At 47.9% G+C, this 23,270-nt stretch overlaps 1 protein-coding gene across 1 annotated transcript in view; it reads left to right on the forward strand.

Moving 5' to 3' along the window:
* The window catches only part of LOC137340983 (sphingosine kinase 1), an 81,447-nt gene that overhangs the window by 6,419 nt on the left and 51,758 nt on the right, over positions 1 to 23,270 (forward strand). The gene's annotated exons all lie outside the window — the stretch shown is intronic.

The raw sequence follows: 23,270 nt of genomic DNA on the forward strand, positions 1-23,270 counted from the left end.
GGCCAGCGGGCGCGTTAAAAACGCGCCCGGTGAAATTAGTGGGTTTCCCGCGCGATCGTAGCAGGCAACACACTAATTGGAGCCACTCAACTGCACCTCCGGGTTCCACGCTGCTGATCTGCGCGTCGGGCGGGCTGCGCATGCGCAGTACGATCTGTCAGCTGGAGGCACTCTATTTAAAGGGGCAGTCCTCCACTGACAGATGCTGCAACAAATTTGAAAACTTACAGCATGGAGCAGCCCAGGGGGAGGCTGCTCCTAGTTTAATGATGCCTCACCCCAGGTATAAAATACATGGGGTGAGGAGGAGGGGGAGGACAGAGATCTTCCACCCAGCGGGCGGGAGGAAGCGGCCTGCCTCTGCCACCAAGAAGGCCTGGCTCGAGGTGGCAGAGGAGGTCACCAGCGCCACCAACGTATCGCCCACCTGCATACAGTGCAGGAGGCGCTCCAATGACATCAGTAGGTCAGCCACAGTGAGAACACGTAGTCTTTCCCCTACACACCGTCTGCCACAACACTGCCACCACCCCACATCTCCTTCGGCACTGCCAACACTACTCTGTCACATCACCCCTCATACCCACTCAAACCCCATCCCCATCTTACCTGCACCTACTCACCTCGCCAGTACTCACCCCGCCACTACCACGCAACCCAACCCTCATACAATCTCATGGCTCTATCCCATACTCACCCTCTCGTGCATCTCTCTCACAGCATGCCTCACTCAACCTGCCACCATCTGTGCTGCAGCCACAGGGCATGCATCACATATGTGCAGTAGGCAGCGTAAGGCAAACGTGCCGTGAGCATGAAGGGGATGCACAAGGGTGTTTGAGGGTTTGTCATGGGTGTTACCTATATTGAATATCAGAACAACTCACAGCACACATTGTATTGGCACCACTACTGCCATGTCTTCGCGAATCCTGTCTGTTTTGCGCAATAATGCCCGCTCCTGTGTATCACTATGCGGACCCACCACTGATGCCACCCATTGTCACCGCGGAGTGGGTGTGGGTGTTTTTGCAGTGCTCTTCTGCGCAGACGACTGAGAGACATCGGCGATGTCCCCGGTTGCACCCTGGAAGGCTGCGGAGGAGAAGTTCAGGAGGGCAGTGGTGACTTTGACAGCGAAAGGTAGGAGGATGGTGCATGGGCCAGCCGGGAGCAGCTCGGCATGAAAGAGGCTGCAGATGTCCACGGCTACATGGCGAGTGACTCTGAGCCTCCGTGTGCACTGCTGCTCAGAGAGGTCCAGGAGGCTGAGCCTCGGTCTGTGGAACGTGTGGCGAGGGTAGTGCCCTCTGCGACGCATCTCTCTCTGCGGTAGCCCTCCCTCCTGCTGTACAGGTGGATGTGTCACAGCACTCTGTTGTGGAGCTCCACGTGTCAGAGGTGGACGGGGTGGATGGCGAGGCTGGTGATGCTGTTCGCCCTCCGAGGAGGTCATGACTGCAGCTACGGCAGCCCCCATCCGTAAGATGTACATGTGAGGGGGTCCGCAAGGTAGGTACATGTCTCCGGACCCCGGGGTAAGTGTGCAGGTTGGTGACTTCGACCATCAGGAGGAGGGTGGTGGAGGCCAAACTTTGTCCCAAGTGACAGAGCGGCCTCCTGCAATGGCTGAGGGTCTCCCCTCCCCCCACCCCACCTGTCAAATGGACCTTTGCAGCTGCCACAGGCTGACGGCTGCAACACGTCCATTTCAACTGGGACTGTTTCCGCCAGTGTGTGAAACAGTCCCATGTTTATCCAAAATCACACACAGTCCCTTAATCAGGTCAGTTGATGACCTGAACAACCAAAGTAAACACACTCAAGTGGCATCCCGTTGGCTTTAATTGCCTGCGGGATTCCCACCAGCGGGGGCTGCGCACGCACCCCCGCACGTCAGCGCGGAACCCGGACGTGGGCGGGATCGAGGCGCGATCCGGTCCCGCTCCGGGATTTCGGGATTTTCGGGGCCCCCCCGCCGAGAACGCACCCGGTAGCGGGTGCTAAAATTGGGCCCTTTGTGTCCTCCTCGCAACTTGCTTCTCCACCTATCTTTGTATCATCAGCAAATTTGGCCACAAGACACTCTGTTCCTTCATCCAAGTCATTGATATATATTGTAAATAGTTAAGGCCCCAGCACTGATCCCTGCGACACCCCACTAGTTACAGATTGCCAGTTTGAAAATGACCCTTTTATCCCGACTCTGTTTTCTGTTAGTTAGCTAATCCTTTATCCATGCCAGTATATTACCCCCAACACCATGAGCTCTTACCTTGTGCAGTAATCTTTTATGTGGCACCTTATCGAATGCCTTTTGGAAATCCAAATAAACTGGATCCATTGGTTCCCCTTTATCCACCCTGCTTGTTACTTCCTCAAAGAACTCTAATAAATTTGTCAGACACAATTTCCCCTTCATAAAACCATGTTGACTCGCCTTGATTACATTATGAGTCTCCAAATGTCCTGCTACTACTTCCTTAATAATGGATTCTAGCATTTTCCCAATGACAGATGTTAGGCTAACTGGTCTGTAGTTACCTGCTTTCTATCTCTCTCCCTTCTTGAATAGGGGTGTTATGTTCTCAGTTTTCCAATCTGCTGGGACCTTTCCAGAATCTAGTGAATTCTGGAAGATTACAACCAATGCATCCACTATCTCTGTAGCCACTTCCTTTAAGACCCTTGCATGCAAGCCATCAGGTCCAGGGGACATATCAGCCTTTAGACTCGTTAGTTTACCTGGTACTTTTTCTCTAATGATAGTGATTATTTTTAGTTCCTCCTTCCCCTTTGCCCCTTGATTTTCTACTATTATTAGTATGTTATTAGTGTCTTCTACTGTGAAGACAGATACAAAATATCTGTTCAATTCCTCTGCCATTTCCTTGTTTTCCATTATTATTTCCCCAGTCTCATCCTCTAAGGGACCAATGTTTACTTTAGCTACCCTCTTCCTTTTTATATACTTGTAGAAGCTTTTACTGTCAGTTTTTATATTTCTTGCTAGTTTACTCTCATAATTTATTTTCTCCCTCTTTATTATTCTTTTAGTTATCCTTTGCTGGTTTTTAAAGTTTTCCCGATCTTCGGGCTTACCAGTAATCTTTGCCATGTTGTATGCTTTTTCTTTTAACCTGATTCCATCCTTGACTTCCTTAGTTAGCCATGGTTGGTTCATCCTTTTTGTGGAGTCTTTCTTCCTCACAGGGATATATTTTTGTTGCGAGTCATAAAATATCTTTTTAAATGTTTGCCACTGCTTACCCACCATCATACCATCTAATCTGTTTACCCAGTCCACTTTAGCCAATTCCGCCCTCATTCCTTTATAATTGCCCATATTTAAGTTTAATACAGTAGTTTTAGACCCAAGATCCTCGCTCTCAAACTGGATGTGAAATTCATCATGTTATGATCACTGCTTCCCAAGGGATCCTTTACTTTGAGATCATTCATTAATCCTGTTTCGTTATCCATTACCAGATCCAAAATGGCCTGTTCCCTGGTTGGTTCCCCGACATATTGGTCTAAGAAACAGTCCCTAATACACTCTATGAACTCCTCCTCGGTGCTATTTTTGCCAATTTGATTTGTCCAATCCATGTGAAAGTTAAAATCGCCCATGATTATTACATTACCTTTTTTACAAGCCTCCCCCCCCCTTATTTCCTGATTAATAATTTGCCCTACAGTGTAGCTACTGTTAGGGGGCCTATATACTACTCCCACCAGTGATTTCTTTCCCTTGCTATTTCTTATCTCCACCTAAATTGATTCGACATCATGATCTTCTGAGCTAAGATCATTTCTCACTATTATGCCAATTTTGTCCTTTATTAACAGAGCTACCCCACCACCTTTTACCTTTTTTCCTATCCTTCCGAAATGTTAAATAACCCTGAATATTTAGCTCCCAACCTTGGTCACCTTGCAACCACGTCTGTAATGGCCATGAGATCATACCCATTTGTTTCTATTTGTGCTGTCAATTCATCTATCTTATTACGAATGCTATGTGCGTTCAGGTAAAGAATCTTTATCTTTCCTACCCCGGCCCCATTTGCTAGTGCACTGTTATGTTTCTGCGCTCTGTCCCTTCCTGACACACTGTGTTTATCATTACCCCCATCACTTTCCTGTACTACTTCCTTGTCTTTTCTCTTTATCCAATCTAAACTTTGTCCCACCTGAGCCCTCCCCCTCTCTATTTAGTTTAAAGCCTTCTCTTACCGCCCTAGTTATTCGGTTTGCCAGAACACTGGTCCCAGCATGGTTCAGGTGAAGCCTGTCCCAACGGAACAGCCCCCTCTTTCCCCAGTACTGGTGCCAGTGCCCCATGAATCGAAACCCACTTCTCCCACACCAATCTTTGAGCCATGCATTCATCTCTCTGATCTGATTTACCCTGTGCCAATTTGCTCGTGGCTCAGGTAATAATCCGGAGATTATCACCTTTGTGGTTCTGCTTTTTAATTTAGTCCCTAGCTGCTCAAACTCCCTCAGCAGAACCTCTTTCTTAGTCCTACCTATGTCGTTGGTACTTACGTGGACCATGACAACTGGATCCTCACCCTCCCACTCCAAGTTTCTCTCCAGCCCTGAGGAGATGTCCTTAACCCTGGCACCAGGTAGGCAACGCAGCCTTCGGGACTCTCACTCTTGGCTGCAGAGAACAGTGTCTATCCCTCTAACTATATTGTTGCCTACTACAACCACATTTCTTTTTACTCCCCCCACTTGAATGGCCCCCTGAACCATGGTGCCGTGGCCAGTTTGCTCATCCTCCCTGCAGTCCCTGCACTCATCCACAAGGGCTGCTAGAACCTCGTATCTATTGGACAAGTGCAGAGGCTGAGGCTTCTGCAATGCTACCTCCTGGATCCCCGTATCTGCCTCACTCACAGTCACACCCTCCTGTCCCTGACCACGTGCCAATTCTACAGTATTTAGTTGGGTGAGGAAGGTTTAGGGAGAGATGATGGGAGAGGAGAGCAGCAGGGTGAGGGAGGGAAAATGATTGTGAAAGTTAGCTGACTTGTTAATCACCCCAAGCAAACTGACCACTGCATCCCTGGTGACGTCAATGTTCACTTTATACATTAACAACTATCGAGTCATTCTGTGCTATGGAGATACTACTATAGACTGGAAATATTACTAACATCACAAGTGACAGTGAATCATTGGTGACTTGACAGAATCCTTGGAATATCTGTGCCAATAATTACTTTCTTATAAAAACGAATGATCCTCGAGATCACCACTCTCAACATTTGGTTGGGCTTGTGTAGCAACGTACCTGGTGTTTGGTTGGGCTTGTGTAGCAACGTACCTGGTGTTTGGTTGGGCTTGTGTAGCAACGTACCTGGTGTTTGGTTGGGCTTGTGTAGCAACGTACCTGGTGTTTGGTTGGGCTTGTGTAGCAACGTACCTGGTGTTTGGTTGGGCTTGTGTAGCAACGTACCTGGTGTTTGGTTGGGCTTGTGTAGCAACGTACCTGGTGTTTGGTTGGGCTTGTGTAGCAACGTACCTGGTGTTTGGTTGGGCTTGTGTAGCAACGTACCTGGTGTTTGGTTGGGCTTGTGTAGCAACGTACCTGGTGATTGGTTGGGCTTGTGTAGCAACGTACCTGGTGTTTGGTTGGGCTTGTGTAGCAACGTACCTGGTGTTTGGTTGGGCTTGTGTAGCAACGTACCTGGTGTTTGGTTGGGCTTGTGTAGCAACGTACCTGGTGTTTGGTTGGGCTTGTGTAGCAACGTACCTGGTGTTTGGTTGGGCTTGTGTAGCAACGTACCTGGTGTTTGATGACTGACTTTGTTCATGATTGCTGGGTAACGTAATACACTGATCTGAAGTTCTGCAAGCAGAGGGAGTTTGTTCTAAATAGATATTGACTTGAGAAATTGTTTCTTAACCAGTCCCTGCCTGGTTTACTGAAGAGGGTCATAATCTAAATCAATATTGTTTTAAATAAGTGGAGTAACTTTATCTAAATAATGAATTTTAAAGCAATTATTAAAAATGGTATAAAGACCTTTTTTATTTAAGACTTTATGCTGCTTTATATATTATACTTGTCCGTAATCTATATATTGAAAATATGCTCCATGACTGTCTTCCCTTTTCGTGCAATCTGATTAATCTGTGCTAACAACGAGAGCAGAATTGCTCTGGCTAATGTATATACTGAAATCCTAAACAGATTCTTTTTGAATCCATTTACAGTCAATAAACGTAACGACCAGAGCAATTCCTCCCATCCATTGTTCACGTAGTTAGTAGGGACTGATTGTTAAGGTTTTCAAATCCAATCACAGTAGCCATATTCGAACCTGCAAAAGTTTCCTTACCCGCTTCTGGTGCGTTATAGACAACCTTCCTATTCGTAGAATGGTGCAGCGCAGGAGGCCATTCAGCCCATTGTGTGTGTGCCGGCTCTTTAAAGGAGTTATCTATTTAGTCCCACTCTCCTTCCCTTTCCCCAAAGCCCTACATATTTTTTCCCCTTCAAGTATTTATCCAATTCCCTTTTGAAAGTTATTATTGAATCTGCTTCCACCACCCTTTCAGGCAGCGCATTCCAGATCATAACTCGCTGCATGAATTTTTTTTCCTGCATGTCACCTCTGTTGATGCAATATGAAGAAAAGAAACAAGTATAATGTTGGAATAAATAGCCAGAACAGTGAAGAATATGTCCACAGAAATTATGCTCCAGTTTTATAATGCACTGGAACATAGGAATCTACAGCACTAGAAAAGGTGTGTGTGTGTATATATATATATATATATATATATATATATATAAAATCACTACCAATATACCTCAACCGATTTTCTTGCCAATTCCCTCATAAAATGATCAGTTTCAATTACCTTGCTGGGCAGGTCCATTCCAAACATTTAGTGCTGTCTGCGAGAAGTAGTTGTTGTATCTGATCGTTATTCATCCTTGATTTTTTTCTTGCATTCCTGCAGATTAGATTGGCATACTTGATGCAGTGCCTAACTGGTATAATTTTCTGTTTTTAAATGGTGTTTGTAAACTGAAAACTGCTCATGTATGAATAAAATTGAACTGGTTCGAAAATAGGTCTATTGTCTTGTTGCACCGAGTTATAGTTCTAAATCTAAACTGCATGTAAGCTCCATTTAAATCAATTCTCTGATTAATTGATACTTAACCGCTGTTGTGCATCCACCGTTCTGAGTCAAGTCCTTCACCCCATGTCTTGTGTTGCTTCAGTCTCGTCTGCTAAATTTATGTTCTGTCACATGCCTAACATGTAGCTGATGCTAGCCTGGAATTCTACCTTGTGCTTTTTTGACTTTTGCTCTCCTAGAACCTTGTGTTTCTACAACACTTTGTTTGGCACCTTGCCCTTCTCTTCTGCAATACATTACTTTGTGTTTGTCTGGCACAGTTACAGCTACTCATCCAAAACCTCTACCTTGTTTTCTTAGCCCAATACCTCACCTGCCAGCCTGTTAATTTACACCAGAAATCTCTCCAGAGGAAACATCTTCTCTCAACCCCTGTTTAAATTATTAGGCTTACAAATCCCATCCTTCACTTAAATCATAAAGGAAAGTGATCCAACTTTCACCGCAGAAATCATTGGACGTTAATCCAAATATAAGTTCCAATAGTTCCCAAAGTGAAACATTGCAAACTGTTTTGTTTCAGCTGACCTTGGAAAACTGGCAAATCCTTCTCTTAAAGCATAACTTTTCAGCTCCACAAAGAGCTGCTAAAAGTAGCTATGAAGCTCTTTATGACGACATGTTACAGGGAACAGAGGCATTGGGGTCAATTTTAGGATGGCCGAGCGGGTGCGTTCGTGGTGGGGCGGGGGGGGGTTTCCTAAAATTGGGGAATCCCGGAGCGGGTCCAGAGCCTGGCTCCAACCCGCCCACTTCCGGGTACCCCAATGACGTGAATCGGTGCGCGCGCAGCCCCCGCATGCAGGACTCCCACCGGCAATTAAAGCCAGCGGAATGACAGTTTAGATAGTTAGGGAGGTACTTGAGGTCGTTGACAGACTTCATTGGGAAGAGATTTTAGCAGGGATGTGATTTTGGACTCTCCTCAGCGTGTTTCCCATGCTGTGGGAAACACTCCCTGTTGTTGCAGACGTGTTTCAGTCAGCAGCCATTGGGAGATGCAGAGGATTCCTTGACAGTTGGGGGGAATACCTCATTCATTGCAGCAGGGCACTCTGTCACCTCAGACAAAGTTATGCCTGCCACACCATTGTCTCCACACTCAAAATTATTACATCATACCCTAAACTCTGTTGTCCAAACACATTTACCTCCTTTGCGGACCCCCTCACACTCACACCGTCAGGATGGGGATGGGGGTTCCATAGCTGCATTCATCACTCCATTGGAGGACGAGCAACATCACCAGCCTCGCCAGGCACGCCGTCCACCTGCGCCACGTGGAGCTCCACAACACAGTGCTGCGCAACAGGCACCTGCACAAAGTAGTCGTGCAACTACACATACACCCACTGTAGGGTGAGCCAGTGGGGGCATCAAGGGTGTTCATGGAGAACCTTATGAAAGGGCCTTATTGCATAAGCCAGTCAAGAATGGCCAAGTCACGGCAGTAATGGTGACAATATAATATGTAATGTGAGTTGATCAGAAATCAAATATAAGTAAAAACCATGACAAACCCTCAAACACCCTTGTGCATCCCGTTCATGCTCATGATACGTTTGCCTTAAGCTTTCTACTGCACATATGTGATGCATGCCCTGTGGCTGCAGCACAGGTAGTGGCAGGTTGGGTGAGGCTGACTGTGAAAGAGATGCATGAGATGGGGTGAGTATGTGATCGAGCCATGAGATTGTATGAGGATTGGATTGAGTGGTAGTGGTGGGATGAGTACTGGGGAGGTGAGTAAGTGCAGGTAAGATGAGGATGAGGGTTCAGTGGGTGTGAGGAGTGATGTGATAGAGTAGTGTTGGCATGCAGAAGGAGATATGGGATGGAGGCTGTGATGTGGCAGTCGGAATGTAGGGGAATGCGTAAGAGTACTTACTTCGGCTGACCTGGTTAGGTCATTGAAGCGCCTCCTGCACTGTATGCAGGTGCGTGATATGTTGGTGGTGCTGGTGACCTCTGCCACCTTGAGCCAGGCCTTCGGGTGAAAGATCTCTCTCCTCCTTCTCCTCCTCACCCCATCCAGTAAGACCTGGAGTGAGGCATCATGAAACCTGGGAGCAGCCTTCCCCCTGGTCTGCTCCATGCTGTAATTTTGCCTATTTTCTGCAGCATCAGTCAGTGGAGGACTGCCCCTTTAAATAGGGCTCCTCCAGGTGACAGCCTATGATGTGGGTGCACAGTCCGCCCTCTGCGCAGCTTTCCAGCGCGAAACCCGGAAGCCAAGGTAAGTGGCTTCAATTTACTTAAGATCGCATGCCACACCCACCGATTTCACTGGGCACGTTGCCCCCCCCCCCCACCCTGCTGCCAACCCGCCTCCCTCCTAATATCGGGCCCATTGTGTGGATAATCAATATATTTGCACCCAATCCTAGCAATCCCAATGCTCCAGGTGACTGTTCTCTGCAACGTATGTGACATCATGGGCCTGATTTTAGAGGGATGTGGGTTGGCAGTGGGGGGTCGTCTGGGCGCATAGGTAACGCACCCAGTGAAATTGGGGTGCTCCCCGCGTGATCGCAGCCTAATTTAATGTACTCACGTGTGCTTCCGGGTTTCCCGTTGCAGACCTGCGCAGCGGGCGCACTGCGCATCCACATCACAGGCTGTCAGCAGGAGGAGCCCTATTTAAAGGGGCAGTCCTCCAATACTCCTCCTGCAGCAAAGAACCAAAATAATAGAATGGAGCAGGCCAGAGGCAAGGCTGCTCCAAGGTTTTCTGACTCCTCACTCCAGGTGTTGCTCAATGGGGTGAGGAGGAGGAGGGAAACGTTTTTCCCATCAGATGGGAGGAAGTGGCCTCCCTCTGCCACCAAGAAGGCCTGGCTCGAGGTGGCGGAGGAGGTCAGCAGCAGCAGCAATGTCGGCCGAACCTGGGTCCAGGAAGCGCTTTAATGACCTAACCAGGTCAGCCAAAGTGAGTATACTTACGCATTCTCCCACACTCTGTCTTCCACATCACGTCCACCATCACCAACTCCTTCTGCACTGCCACCACAACGCTCTTGCATCACTCCTCACATCCACTCAACCATCATCCTCACCTTGCCTGCACTTACTCACTGCCCCAGTTCCCATTCGAATACTACCACGCAACCCAATCCTCATACAATCTCATGGCTATGTCTCAAACGCACCCTCCCATGTATCTCCCTCAAGGTCACCCCCACCCACACCAATGCATGTAGTGGGCCACTATGCAACCATCACTCAATCATGCCTCTGTGTTTTGCCTTGATAGGAGAAGAGATGCCAGAATGCCCGGGAGAGGGCAAGGATTGGTGGGGGCCAGCCACACCAGGTGGTCCTAATAGAAATAAGCTGCATGCTGGAGTGCCTGTCCGTGGCGGATGCCGAGACTGGGAGTGCACAAACGGCTGGTGACACAAATCTAACACTCAGAACTCATGATAGCGAATGATCTTAACATCACTTGGCATCTGCAGCACCTCAACATCTGTCCACATGCTTAATATTGCTTTTTGTTCTCTTGCAGGGCCATCTGCGACCGCTGTGACTGCGGAGGGCGATTCCTCAGAGGACCTGCCGGCCTCTGAGGGGGCATCGTCACATCTGAGCCATCCATCCACCAGCGCAGATACACACACCCCGTGGGTCCCCGTCCTCAGTTAGTTGGGCTTGCACATGGTGACTCACCACGCACGTGAGCACGAGTGGACCTTGTGGCAGGGGCACCCCTGCTGAGTTCACGTCGGTGGGAGCACTCTTCTCCAGGCTCTGCTCAGCTGGACCAAGATGCTGAACCCTGGGAGCAAGCCATGAAAAGGAGAGTCATCTAGAGGCAGCAGCACATTGCCGAGGTACTGGAACAGTTGCCACGCGCACTCTCCACAATCGCGCAGAGGATGGAGGAGTCCAACTCCTGCATGAGTGAAATACTGTCACAGGGACGTGAAGGCATCTCTGAGATAGTGTCACGGGTAGGTGTGGGAATGTCTGCGATGGAGGAAAGGCTAGCCTCCATCGAGCTTCAAGCATGGCTCAACAATGAGTCCATTCAGGCCCTGCCAACAGCCGTTCGGATTCAGGGTGAGCAACATTCTGCCGCCTTAAACAGGCTGACGGATACATTACAACTGGCCTTCCAAGGCTTCACAGAAGTCCTCCAAACTGTCGTCCAGCAGGGTGGAAGGAGTGATGTGAGCCTGGGCCAGGACTTCCACGTCTCACCCGTTGCCCCCCTCTCAACCAGTACCCGCAATGCTGCCCGCTCTCCAGGTGGCCGAGTCTGCCCCTGCACAGGTGCAGGAGGAGCAGGTTTTGTAGGGCCCCTCACGGGCACCGAAACCCAGAGGGCATCTGCGCAAAGCATCTCATCGGTCAGGGCATGGACAAGAGCAACCTGCCACTACCTCTGCTGAAGCCACATGGGTAGCATCACCTAAGGGTTCCCGTAAACATAAGGCTAAGGTTTTGTGAGTACAAAGGGGATGCACAAGGGTGTAAGACGGAATGTCATGTTTTTCATTTAGTTTTGTTTGTTTTGCCAACCATGTTAAATTTTGTTATCACCACTACTGCTGCGTCTTTGCAAATCTTGTCTGGTTTGTGCAATAATTCCCTTTCCTGAGGATCACCATGAAGACCCACACCTGATGCCACCCATTGTGTCGCTGCAGAATGGGTGTAGGTGTATTTGCAGGGCTCTTTTGTGCAGACGACTGAGAGACGCCGGCAATGTCTCCTGTGGCACCCTGGAAGGATCCGGATGAGAAGTTGTTGAAGGCAGTGGTGACTTTGATAGTGACAGATAAGAAGATGGTGCTCGGGCCAGCCGGGAGCAGCTCTGCATCAAGGAGGCTGCAGATGTCCACGACTACATGTCGAGTGACTCTGAGCCTCCGTGTGCACTGCTGCTCAGAGAGGTCCAGGAAGCTGAGCCTCTGTCTGTAGACCCTGTGGCGAGGGTAATGCCTTCTGCGACGCATCTCTCTCTGCGGTTGCCCTCCCTCCTGCTGTGCAGGTGGATGTGTCACAGCACTGTGTTGTGGAGCTCCACGTGTCAGAGGTGGCCGGCGAGGCTGGTGATGCTGTTCGTCCTCCGATACGGTCATGACTGCAGCTATGGCGGCCCCCATCCGCAAGATGTATGTTTGAGGGGGTCCGCAAGGTAGGTAAATGTGACCCGCTCAGCCATCCGAAAATCGACCCCCATGTCTCCAGATGTGCCAAATTTGTTCAACACTGCACACAGCTGGAGTACTGTGTGCAGTTCTGGTCGCCACACTACAGGAAGGATGTGATCGCTTTGGAGAGGGTGCAGAGGAGATTCACCAGGATGTTACCAGGGCTGGAGCGCTTCAGCTATGAAGAGAGACTGGGAAGATTGGGTTTGTTTTCCTTGGAGCAGAGGAGGCTGAGGGGGGACATGATTGAGGTGTACAAAATTATGAGGGGCACAGATAGGATGGATACTAAGGAGCTTTTTCCCTTTGTTGAGGGTTCTATAACAAGGGGACATAGATTCAAGGTAAAAGGCGGGAGGTTTAGAGGGGAACTCACTGTCTGAAAGGGTTGTGGAGGCAGGAACCCTCACAACATTCAAGAAGCATTTGGATGAGCACTTGAAATGCCATAGCATACAAGGCTACGGACCAAATGCTGGAATATGGGATTAGAGTAGACAGGGCTGATGGCCGGCGCGGACACGATGGGCCAAAGGGCCTCTATCCGTGCTGTATAACTCTATGACTCTATGACTCTATATTTTTTAGAGAAGAGAGAATTTGCATTTACATAGGGCTTTTACACGTCTTCAGGACATCTCAAAGTGCTACACAACGGGTGAGACGTGGGAGTCCTGGCCCAGGCCCACATCAATTACTTTTGAAGGGCTTTCCCTGCTTTGTAGGCAATTGTGATCGGCAAAGCCCCACAAAAAAACAAAAATATCAATGGCCAGATATTCTGGTTGAGGGAGGTATGTTGGTCAGAACACCTGGAGAACTCTGTTCTCTTCTTCAACTTTGAATATTTCTGTGGGATCTTTTGCATCCACCTGAACAGGCAGATGGGGCCCAGGTTTAGGGGTTACGGGGAGCGGGCAGGAAATTGGACATGATTTTAGATTTGAGGTTAGGACCAGATCAGCCATGATCTTATTGAATGGCGGAGCAGGCTCGAGGGGCCGATTGGCCTATTCCTGCTCCTATTTCTTATGTTCTTATGTTAACATCTCATCCGAAAGATGGTACCTCCAGCAATCTGGCACTCGTGCCAGCCTAGATTATGTGCTGAAATCCGTAATAGGCTTGATCCCACAACCTTCTGACTCCGAGACAAGAATACTAACAACTGAGTCAATTTGACACTGAAAACCACAATAACAACTGGACGAAGTCCAAGAATAAGCATAAAGAAAATGGATGCTGAGCCAGGAAGTGAGAGATTAGGAAAGATGACATGAGAGCTTGACCAGAGAGATGTTTATGAGAAGGTTTTTTATAGGTAGTGAGCAAGGGGGAGAGGCAGAAGGGTTTAGGGAAGTAGTTCCGAAGAGTAGGCTAAAGTGGCTGATAGCTCTGGCACCAGGACTGAAAGCTCTACTACTAATGGTACTGCAAAGGGACGGGCGAATAGTATTCGGGAGGCAGTATAGAGCTATAGGAGATTGTGGAGATTGGGTCATGGTTGTGGGGCACGCTCATGGAGGGATTTATTGACTAGGACAAGGATTTTGAAATCAATGTATTGAGGAACATAGGAACAGGAGTAGGCCATTCAGCCCCTTGAGTCTGTACCACCATTCAATTTAATCGTGGCTGATCTGTTTTTTAAATTTATCTACCTGCCCTGGTTCCGCAACCCTTAATACCCTTGCCTAACCTTCCCGCCGGGCGGGGGGGGGGGGGGGGGTCAAAAGAAGGGGATGTAGAGGGAGGGAGGGGGGTGGAGGAACGAGAAAGGGTGAATGGAACAAAGTATGTTCAGCAGAGTTTTGGACAGATTGGAGTTTGAGGTTGCAGGTTAGGAGGCCAGCAAGGAGAGCATTGAGTAGTTGAGTCTATAGTTCACAAAGACAGGATTTCAGCAGTGTGTGGAGGTGGGGGCTGCATTACCTGTCCTTGTCAAAGTCATGAATGCACAATCTGGTTACTTTCTCTGAGTGTTTACGAATGAAATAAAAAATTCCTCCCTGTTTAAATGATATGATCAACAATTATGTTACAAGGTTAAAGTCAGTCTGGTCTCAGATAACTGGTTTTCTAAGGATGCACTTATTGATTAATCGCACCAGTTCCTTATGCCTAGACTGGGGTCAATTTTCAGATGGCCGAGCGGGTGCGTCCGTGATGGGGGGGCTGCTAAAATTGGGGATTCCTGGGGCGGGTCCGGAGCCCGGCTCCAACCCACCCACTTCCGGGTTCCCTAATGATGCGCTTAGATGCGCGTGCAGCCCCCGCATGCGGGACTCCCACCGGCAATTAAAGCCGCGGGATCCCACTTAAACCAATTAATTACATAGTTCAGGTCGTTTGCAGACCTGATTGGGAGGCTATTTTAGGAGGGGTGGGATTTTCATGTCAACTGAGCGTGTTTCCCGTACTGGGGGAAACACTCCCAGTTGAAACAGACGTGTTGCAGCCACCAGCCTGTGGGAGCTGCAAAGATCCATTTGACAGGTGGAGGCGGAGACCCTCACTCACTTTGGACAAAGTTTGGCCTGCACTACCATCCTCCTAACACTAAAATTCACCAACTTGGAACCTCAACTCCGGTGTGCAGACACATTTACCTACCTTGCGGACCCCCTCAAACATACATCTTGCGGATGGGGGCCGCCATAGCTGGCCCGAGCACCATCTTCTTACCTGTCGCTATCAAAGTCACGACTGCCCTCAACAACTTCTCCTCTGGATCCTTTCAGGGTGCCACCGGGGACATCGCCGACGTCTCTCAGTCATCTGCACAAAAGAGCCCTGCAAATACACCTGCACCCACTCTGCAGTGACACAATGGGTGGCATCAGGTGTGGATCTTCATGGTGATCCTCAGGAAAGGGAATTATTGCATAAACCAGACAAGATTTGCAAAGACACGGCAGTAGTGGTGATAACAAAATTTAATGAAAAACATGACATGCCATCAAACACCCTTGTGCATTCCCTTTGTGCTCACAAAATCTTAGCCTTACGTTTACGGGAACCCCTACGTGCTGCTACCCCTGTGGCTTTAGCAGAGGTAGTGGCACGTTGCCCATGCCCTGGCCGATGAGATGCTTTGCACAGACGCCCTCTGGTTTTCAGTGCCGTGAGGGCCCCTCCAAAGACTGCTCCACCTGTACCTGGAGAGGGGGCAGCATTGCGGGTACTGGTTGAGAGGGGGGCAACGGGTGAGACGTGGGAGCGCTTTGAGTGACGTCCCCACTTCCATGTCCCCTTTTGCCATCATCCCCCTCCTGGCCCAGGCCCACATCACTCCTTCCACCCTGCTGGACGGCAGTTTGGAGGACCTGTGTGAAGCCTTGGCAAGCCAGTTGTAAGGTATCTGTCAGCCTGTTTAAGGCAGCAGAATGTTGCTCACCCTGAATCCGAACGGCCGTTGTCAGGGCCTGAATGGACTCATTGTTGAGCCATGCTTGAAGCTCGATGGAGGCTAGCCTTCCCTCCATCGCAGACATTCCCGCACCTACCCGCGACACTATCTCAGAGATGCCTTCACGTCCCTGTGACAGTATTCCACTCATGCAGGAGTTGGACTCCTCCATCCTCTGCGCGATTGTGGAGAGTGCGCGTGGCAACTGTTCCAGTACCTCGGCAATGTGCTGCTGGCCCTCGATGACTCTCCTTTTCATGGCTTGCTCCCAGGGTTCAGCATCTTGGTCCAGCTGAGCAGAGCCTGGAGAAGAGTGCTCCCACCGACGGGGACTCTCCACGGCTGCCCCTGCCACCAGGGTACGCTCGTGCTCACGTGCGTGGTGAGTCACCATGTGCAAGCCCAACTAACTGAGGACGGGGACCCACGGGGTGTGTGTATCTGCGCTGGTGGATGGATGGCTCAGATGTGACGATGCCCCCTCAGAGGCCGGCAGGTCCTCTGAGGAATCGCCCTCCGCTGTCACAGCGGTCGCAGATGGCCCTGCAAGAGAACAGAAAGCAATATTAAGCATGTGGACAGATGTTGAGGTGCTGCAGATGCCAAGTGATGTTAAGATCATTCGCTATCATGAGTTCTGAGTGTTAGATTTGTGTCACCAGCCGTTTGTGCACTCCCAGTCTCTGCATCTGCCATGGACAGGCACTCCAGCGTGCAGCTTATTTCTATTGCCTGCTGCTCTGCAACGTTAGGACCACCTGGTGTGGCGGACCCCCTTCAGTCCTTGCCCTCTCCTGGGCATTCTGGCATCTCTTCTCCTATCAAGGCAAAACGCAGAGAAGTGTGATTGAGTGATGATTGCATAGTGGCCCACTGCATGCATTGGTGTGGGTGGGGGTGACCGTGAGGGAGATGCATGGGAGGGTGCATGTGAGACACAGCTATGAGATTGTATGAGGATTGGGTTGTGTGGTAGTGTTTAAATGGGAACTGGGGCGGTGAGTAAGTGCAGGCAAGGTGAGGATGATAGTTGAGTGGATGTGAGGAGTGATACGAGAGCGTGTGGTGGCAGTGCAGAAGGAGTTGGTGATGGTGGACGTGATGTGGAAGACGGAGTGTGGGAGAATGCGTAAGTATACTCACTTTGGCTGACCTGGTTAGGTCATTAAAGCGCTTCCTGGACCCAGGTTCGGCCGACATTGCTGCTGCTGACCTCCTCCGCCACCTCGAGCCAGGCCTTCTTGGTGGCGGAGGGAGGCCACTTCCTCCCATTTGATGGAGAAAAAAGTTTCCCTCCTCCTCCTCACCCCATCGAGCAGCACCTGGAGTGAGGAGTCAGAAAACCTTGGAGCAGCGTTGCCTCTGGCCTGCTCCATTCTATAATTTTGGTTCTTTGCTGCAGGAGGAGTATTGGAGGACTAGCCCTTTAAATAGGGCTCCTCCTGCTGACAGCCTGTGATGCGGGTGCGCAGTGCGCCCGCTGCGCAGGTCTGCAACGGGAAACCTGGAAGCACACGTGAGTACCTTCAATTAGGCTGTGATCGTGTGCGGAGCACACCGATTTCACTGGGCACATTACCCACGCGCCCAGTCGACCCCCCTGCTGGCACCCCGCCTCCCTCCTAATATTGGGCCCTTTATGCCAGTGTGATTCACCACGTGTTGATGTGGGGAGTCTTCGACTGTGCCTATGCTTTTGGGCAACAACCATTTACCCTGAACTTCGAAAAGTGGATGAATGAAACTCTAAATATCAGTTGTTAGTTCTAACATTGTGACTGTGAGAAATTAAGGTGTGGATGGCCAGTTTAATTGGCCAACTTCTTAATAGGAACATAGGAACAGGAGTAGGCCATTCAGCCCCTCGTGCCTGCTCCGCCATTTGATAAGATCATGGCTGATCTGTGATCTAACTCCATATACCTGTCTTTGGCCCATATCCCTTAATACCTTTGGTTGCCAAAAAGCTATCTATCTCAGATTTAAATTTAGCAATTGAGCTAGTATCAATTGCTGCTTGCGGAAGAGAGTTCCAAACTACTACCACTCCTTGTGTGTAGAAATATTTTCTAATCTCGTCAAATGACATCAAAATAATTTATTCAGCAAGATCAACTTTTAAAAAAAAAATGAGTATCAAAGGATCAGCAGCCAGGAGTTTACTCAACAATTTATCTCTCATTTAAATGGAGCAGCTTCACTTCCCAAAGCGTTGTTGAGATGGTGATTAAATCCCATATCATTCTGGCTGCTCAACACATAATGCCTGAGGCTTTCACACAAGTGTTAAAGCCTTTTAGTAGATTTAATTTCATAGTCCATGGATCCATGATTTTAAAATTACTTTTCATCTAGTTATATATTCAACTAACTCGGTTCATTTTCAACAATACTGATTGTTCATATGGAATGTTTTCACCTGAAAACAGCTTTGCAACTTTTTAAATGTTCAGTGCTGATTGGAGAGAGACATTTTTAATTACTGTCCTGTTGAGGAAAGCGAGGTAATGTTTTACTGAGGCTCTGTTTGAGCGTCAGGCTTCTCTGTAGATGTGTCATTACCCACATCCACAATCCGAGGGATGCAAAGGTTAAAAGCTGGTGTAATTTTGGGCAGTCAAACAAAATATTGCACCATTAAGGAACTCCAAGGAAACCACAAGGGTGTCACATGTCCTAGTCAGAGGCGGAGGTCCTGCTGTGTCAGAACCTGCCTTAATAGTTTTCTGTTGCTGGTAAGCATGTGATAAAGGACAGATGGGAACACACCCTGATATGAGATATGGAGCATAATCTTTCAAACTGTACTTGTTTATCAGTCTGTGTACAGGTTCTGTGACTTGAGTTGACGGCCCTTCATTCACCAACAGGATTTCTAGAAGTGGAGGGTCTCCGAGTCTTGATCTGTATGTGACTGCTACTGTTGGAAAGCATTTTAAATTGCTTTCTGTAGCTTACAAGTGTGTGCCATTTATATCCTGTAGTCCTGCTTGCTGGAGCAGCTAATAAATATTCAGAAAAAGTAGGAAGGTTTTAGCATCATTTAAATTCCATACATGGATCCCAGTATAGGTAACCAGTGGAATAGGGAACTGATTTGCATTATTTAAATTCCATACGTTGATCACCATATAGGTAACCAGTGGGATGTGCTACTGAAGCATTATTTAAATTCCATACCTGAATCACAGGTTAGGGAAGGGGAGGAGATTGGTGCCAGTTGGGCAAATGGAGGCAGAGACTCTCCTTTCTGGGCAAGGACATTATTGAAACTCACTGGCCTGATGAGAGGTGAGGAAGAGATGCTGTATGTATATTTTTAAGGACTAAAAACTTGGAAGGTTTGAAGTATGGCACCACTGATGTTCATAATGGCCCAAAATTGCCATTGGTCTTGAACATGGACCTATTGCACCTGAAGCTCTGCTGGAGCCCCTCTCGAGTGAGGGTCTCCTATGACTTGAGCTGCTCCAGGGAATACTGGTAATCATCACCTATTTCAGGCTATGTGTTTATATAAATCTTGCTTTAATTGTATTTTGTATAATTATATACACCTTTTATCTCAGGGCAGTGTCTATGCTACAAGGGTTATCTAGGTTTGAGATGAGGTGCTCCAATGGCTCTGTGCTTCACAGACAGCCAGTGGTTCCAAATGTGGCTGATGATTTCTATGCTGATGAAGTGACAGTGGGTGACCATATTGGGGATAGAGACCACAATTCAGTTAGTTTTAGCATTATTATGGAAAAGGACAGAGTTAATCAGAAGTAGACATTTTAAATTGGGGAAAGACAAATTTTACAGAACTACGAGGTGATTTGGCAGAAGTGGACTGGACACAACTACTTGAGGAGATATCATTGGCAAGCTAGTGGGAGGCACTAAAAAGTGAAATTCTACGGGTACAATGCAGATACGTCCCCTCCAAGACAAAGGGTGGCACTGCCAAATTTAGAGCCCCCTGGTTGTCTAGAAGTAAACGGGGCAAGATAAAGCAGATAAAGAAAGCTTATGACTGTCACAGAAAACTAAATACTGCAGAAAGCCGAGAGGAGTATAGAAAGTACAGGGATGACTTAAAAAAGGAAATAAGGAAAGCAAAGAGAGGGCATGAAAAGATATTAGCTAGTAAGATTAAAGAAAACCCAAAGATGTTTTATCAGTACATTAAGAACAAGAGGATAGCTAAGGAAAAGGTGGGACCTATCAGGGATGATAAGGGTAACTTGTGTGTAGAAGCAGAGGATGTGGGTAGGGTTTTAAATGAATATTTTGTCACCGTATTCACAAAGGAAAGGGATGATCTGGACATAGTAGTTAAAGAGGAGAGGTGTGAAATATTGGATAAGGTAAACATAATGAGAGAGGAAGTACTAGAGGGACTGGAATCCTTGAAAGTTGATAAGTCACCAGGGCCGGATGGATTGTTTCCAAGGCTATTGAAGGAAGCCAGGGAGGAAATAGCGGATGCTCTGAGGATCATTTTCCAATCCTCACTAGATACAGGGGAGGTACCGGAGGACTGGAAGACTGCAAACGTAGTACCATTGTTTAAAAAGGGTACGAGGGAAAGGCCGAACAATTGTAGAATCATAGAATCATAGAAGTTTACAACATGGAAACAGGCCCTTCGGCCCAACATGTCCATGTCGCCCAGTTTATACCACTAAGCTAGTCCCAGTTGCCTGCACTTGGCCCATATCCCTCTATACCCATCTTACCCATGTAACTGTCCAAATGCTTTTTAAAAGACAAAATTGTACCCGCCTCTACTACTGCCTCTGGCAGCTCGTTCCAGACACTCACCACCCTTTGAGTGAAAAAATTGCCCCTCTGGACCCTTTTGCATCTCTCCCCTCTCACCTTAAATCTATGCCCCCTCGTTATAGACTCCCCTACCTTTGGGAAAAGATTTTGACTATCTACCTTATCTATGCCCCTCATTATTTTATAGACTTCTATAAGATCACCCCTCAACCTCCTACTCTCCAGGGAAAAAAGTCTCAGTCTATCCAACCTCTCCCTATAAGTCAAACCATCAAGTCCCGGTAGCATCCTAGTAAATCTTTTCTGCACTCTTTCTAGTTTAATAATATCCTTTCTATAATAGGGTGACCAGAACTGTACACAGTATTCCAAGTGTGGCCTAACTAATGTCTTGTACAACTTCAACAAGACATCTCAACTCCTGTATTCAATGTTCTGACCAATGAAACCAAGCATGCTGAATGCCTTCTTCACCACCCTATCCACCTGTGATTCCACTTTCAAGGAGCTATGAACCTGTACTCCTAGATCTCTTTGTTCTATAACTCTCCCCAATGCCCTACCATTAACAGAGTAGGTCCTGGCCCGATTTGATCTACCAAAATGCATCACCTCACATTTATCTAAATTAAACTCCATCTGCCATTCATCGGCCCACTGGCCCAATTTATCAAGATCCCGTTGCAATCCTAGATAACCTTCTTCACTGTCCACAATGCCATCAATCTTGGTGTCATCTGCAAACTTACTAACCATGCCTCCTAAATTCTCATCCAAATCATTAATATAAATAACAAATAACAGCGGACCCAGCACCGATCCCTGAGGCACACCGCTGGTCAGAGGCCTCCAGTTTGAAAAACAACCCTCTACAACCACCCTCTGTCTTCTGCCGTCAATCCAATTTTGTATCTAATTGGCTACCTTACCTTGGATCCCGTGAGATTTAACCTTATGTAACAACCTACCATGCGGTATCTTGTCAAAGGCTTTGCTAAAGTCCATGTAGACCACGTCTACTGCACAGCCCTCATCTATCTTCTTGGTTACCCCTTCAAAAAACTCAATCAAATTTGTGAGACGTGATTTTCCACTCACAAAACCATGCTGACTGTTCCTAATCAGTCCCTGCCTCTCCAAATGCCTGTAGATCCTGTCTCTCAGAATAACCTCTAACAACTTACCCACTACAGATGTCAGGCTCACCAGTCTGTAGTTCCCAGGCTTTTCCCTGCCGCCCTTTTTAAACAAAGGCACAACATTTGCTACCCTCCAATCTTCAGGCACCTCACCTGTAGCTGTCGATGATTCAAATATCTCTGCTAGGGGACCTGCAATTTCCTCCCTAACCTCCCATAACGTCCTGGGATACATTTCATCAGGTCCCGGAGATTTATCTACCTTGATGCGCGTTAAGACTTCCAGCACCTCCCTCTCTGTAATATGGACACTCCTCAAGACATCAATATTTATTTCCCCAAGTTCCCTAACATCCATGCCTTTCTCAACCGTAAATACCGATGCGAAATATTCATTTAGGATCTCACCCATCTCTTGTGGTCCCGCACATAGATGACCTTGTTGATCCTTAAGAGGCCCTACTCTCTCCCTCGTTACTCTTTTGCCCTTTATGTATTTGTAGAAGCTCTTTGGATTCACCTTTGCCTTATCTGCCAAAGCAATCTCATGTCCCCTTTTTGCCCTCCTGATTTCTCTCTTAACTCTACTCTGGCAATCACTATACTCTTCAAGGGATCCACTTGATCCCAGCTGCCTATGCATGTCATATGCCTCCTTCTTCTTTCTGACTAGGGCCTCAATCTCCCGAGTCATCCAAGGTTCCCTACTTCTACCAGCCTTGCCCTTCACTTTATAAGGAATGTGCTTACTCTGCACGCTGGTTAACACACTTTTGAAAGCCTCCCACTTACCAGACGTCCCTTTGCCTGCCAACAGACTCTCCCAATCAACTTCTGAACGTTCCTGTCTAATACCATCAAAATTGGCCTTTCCCCAATTTAGAATTTTAACTTTTGGGCCAGACCTATCATTCTCCATAGCTATCTTAAAACTAATGGAATTATGATCACTGGTCCCAAAGTGATCCCTCACAAACAGTAAAAGGGAATACGCAGTAAACGGGAATATATTGTGAGGGGTAGAGGAAGTGAGAGACCTTGGAGTGCATGTTCACAGGTCCCTGAAGGTGGCAGTACAGGTAGATAAGGTTGTGAAGAAGGCATACGGAATGCTCTCCGTTATTCGCCAGGTATAGAATACAAAAGTGGAATGTAATGATGGAACTGTATAAAACGCTGGTAAGGCCACAACTGGAGTATTGTGCGCAGTTCTGGTCACCACATTACAGGAAGGACGTAATTGCTCGGGAGAGGGTGCAGAGAAGATTTACAAGAATGTTGCCAGGGCTTGAAAATTGCAGCCACGAGGAGAGATTGGATAGACTGGGGTTGTTTTCCTTGGAGCAGAGGAGGCTGAGGGGTGACTTGATTGAGGTGTACAAAATTATGAGGGGCCCAGATAGAGTAGACAGGAAGTACCTGTTTCCCCTAGCGGAGAGTTCAAGAACTGGAGGACATAGATTTAAGCTGATTGGCGGAAGGATTAGAGGGGACATGAGGAAAAACCTTTTTACCCAGAGGGTGGTGGGTGTATGGAATTAGCTGCCCGAGTTGGTGGTAGAGGCAGGGACCCTCAACTCTTTATTTAAAAAAAAAGTACCTGGACCTGCACCTAAAGTGCTG

Source organism: Heptranchias perlo, chromosome 23, assembly GCF_035084215.1.
Source record: "Heptranchias perlo isolate sHepPer1 chromosome 23, sHepPer1.hap1, whole genome shotgun sequence".
In the NCBI taxonomy this organism is placed as follows: Eukaryota; Metazoa; Chordata; class Chondrichthyes; order Hexanchiformes; family Hexanchidae; genus Heptranchias; species Heptranchias perlo.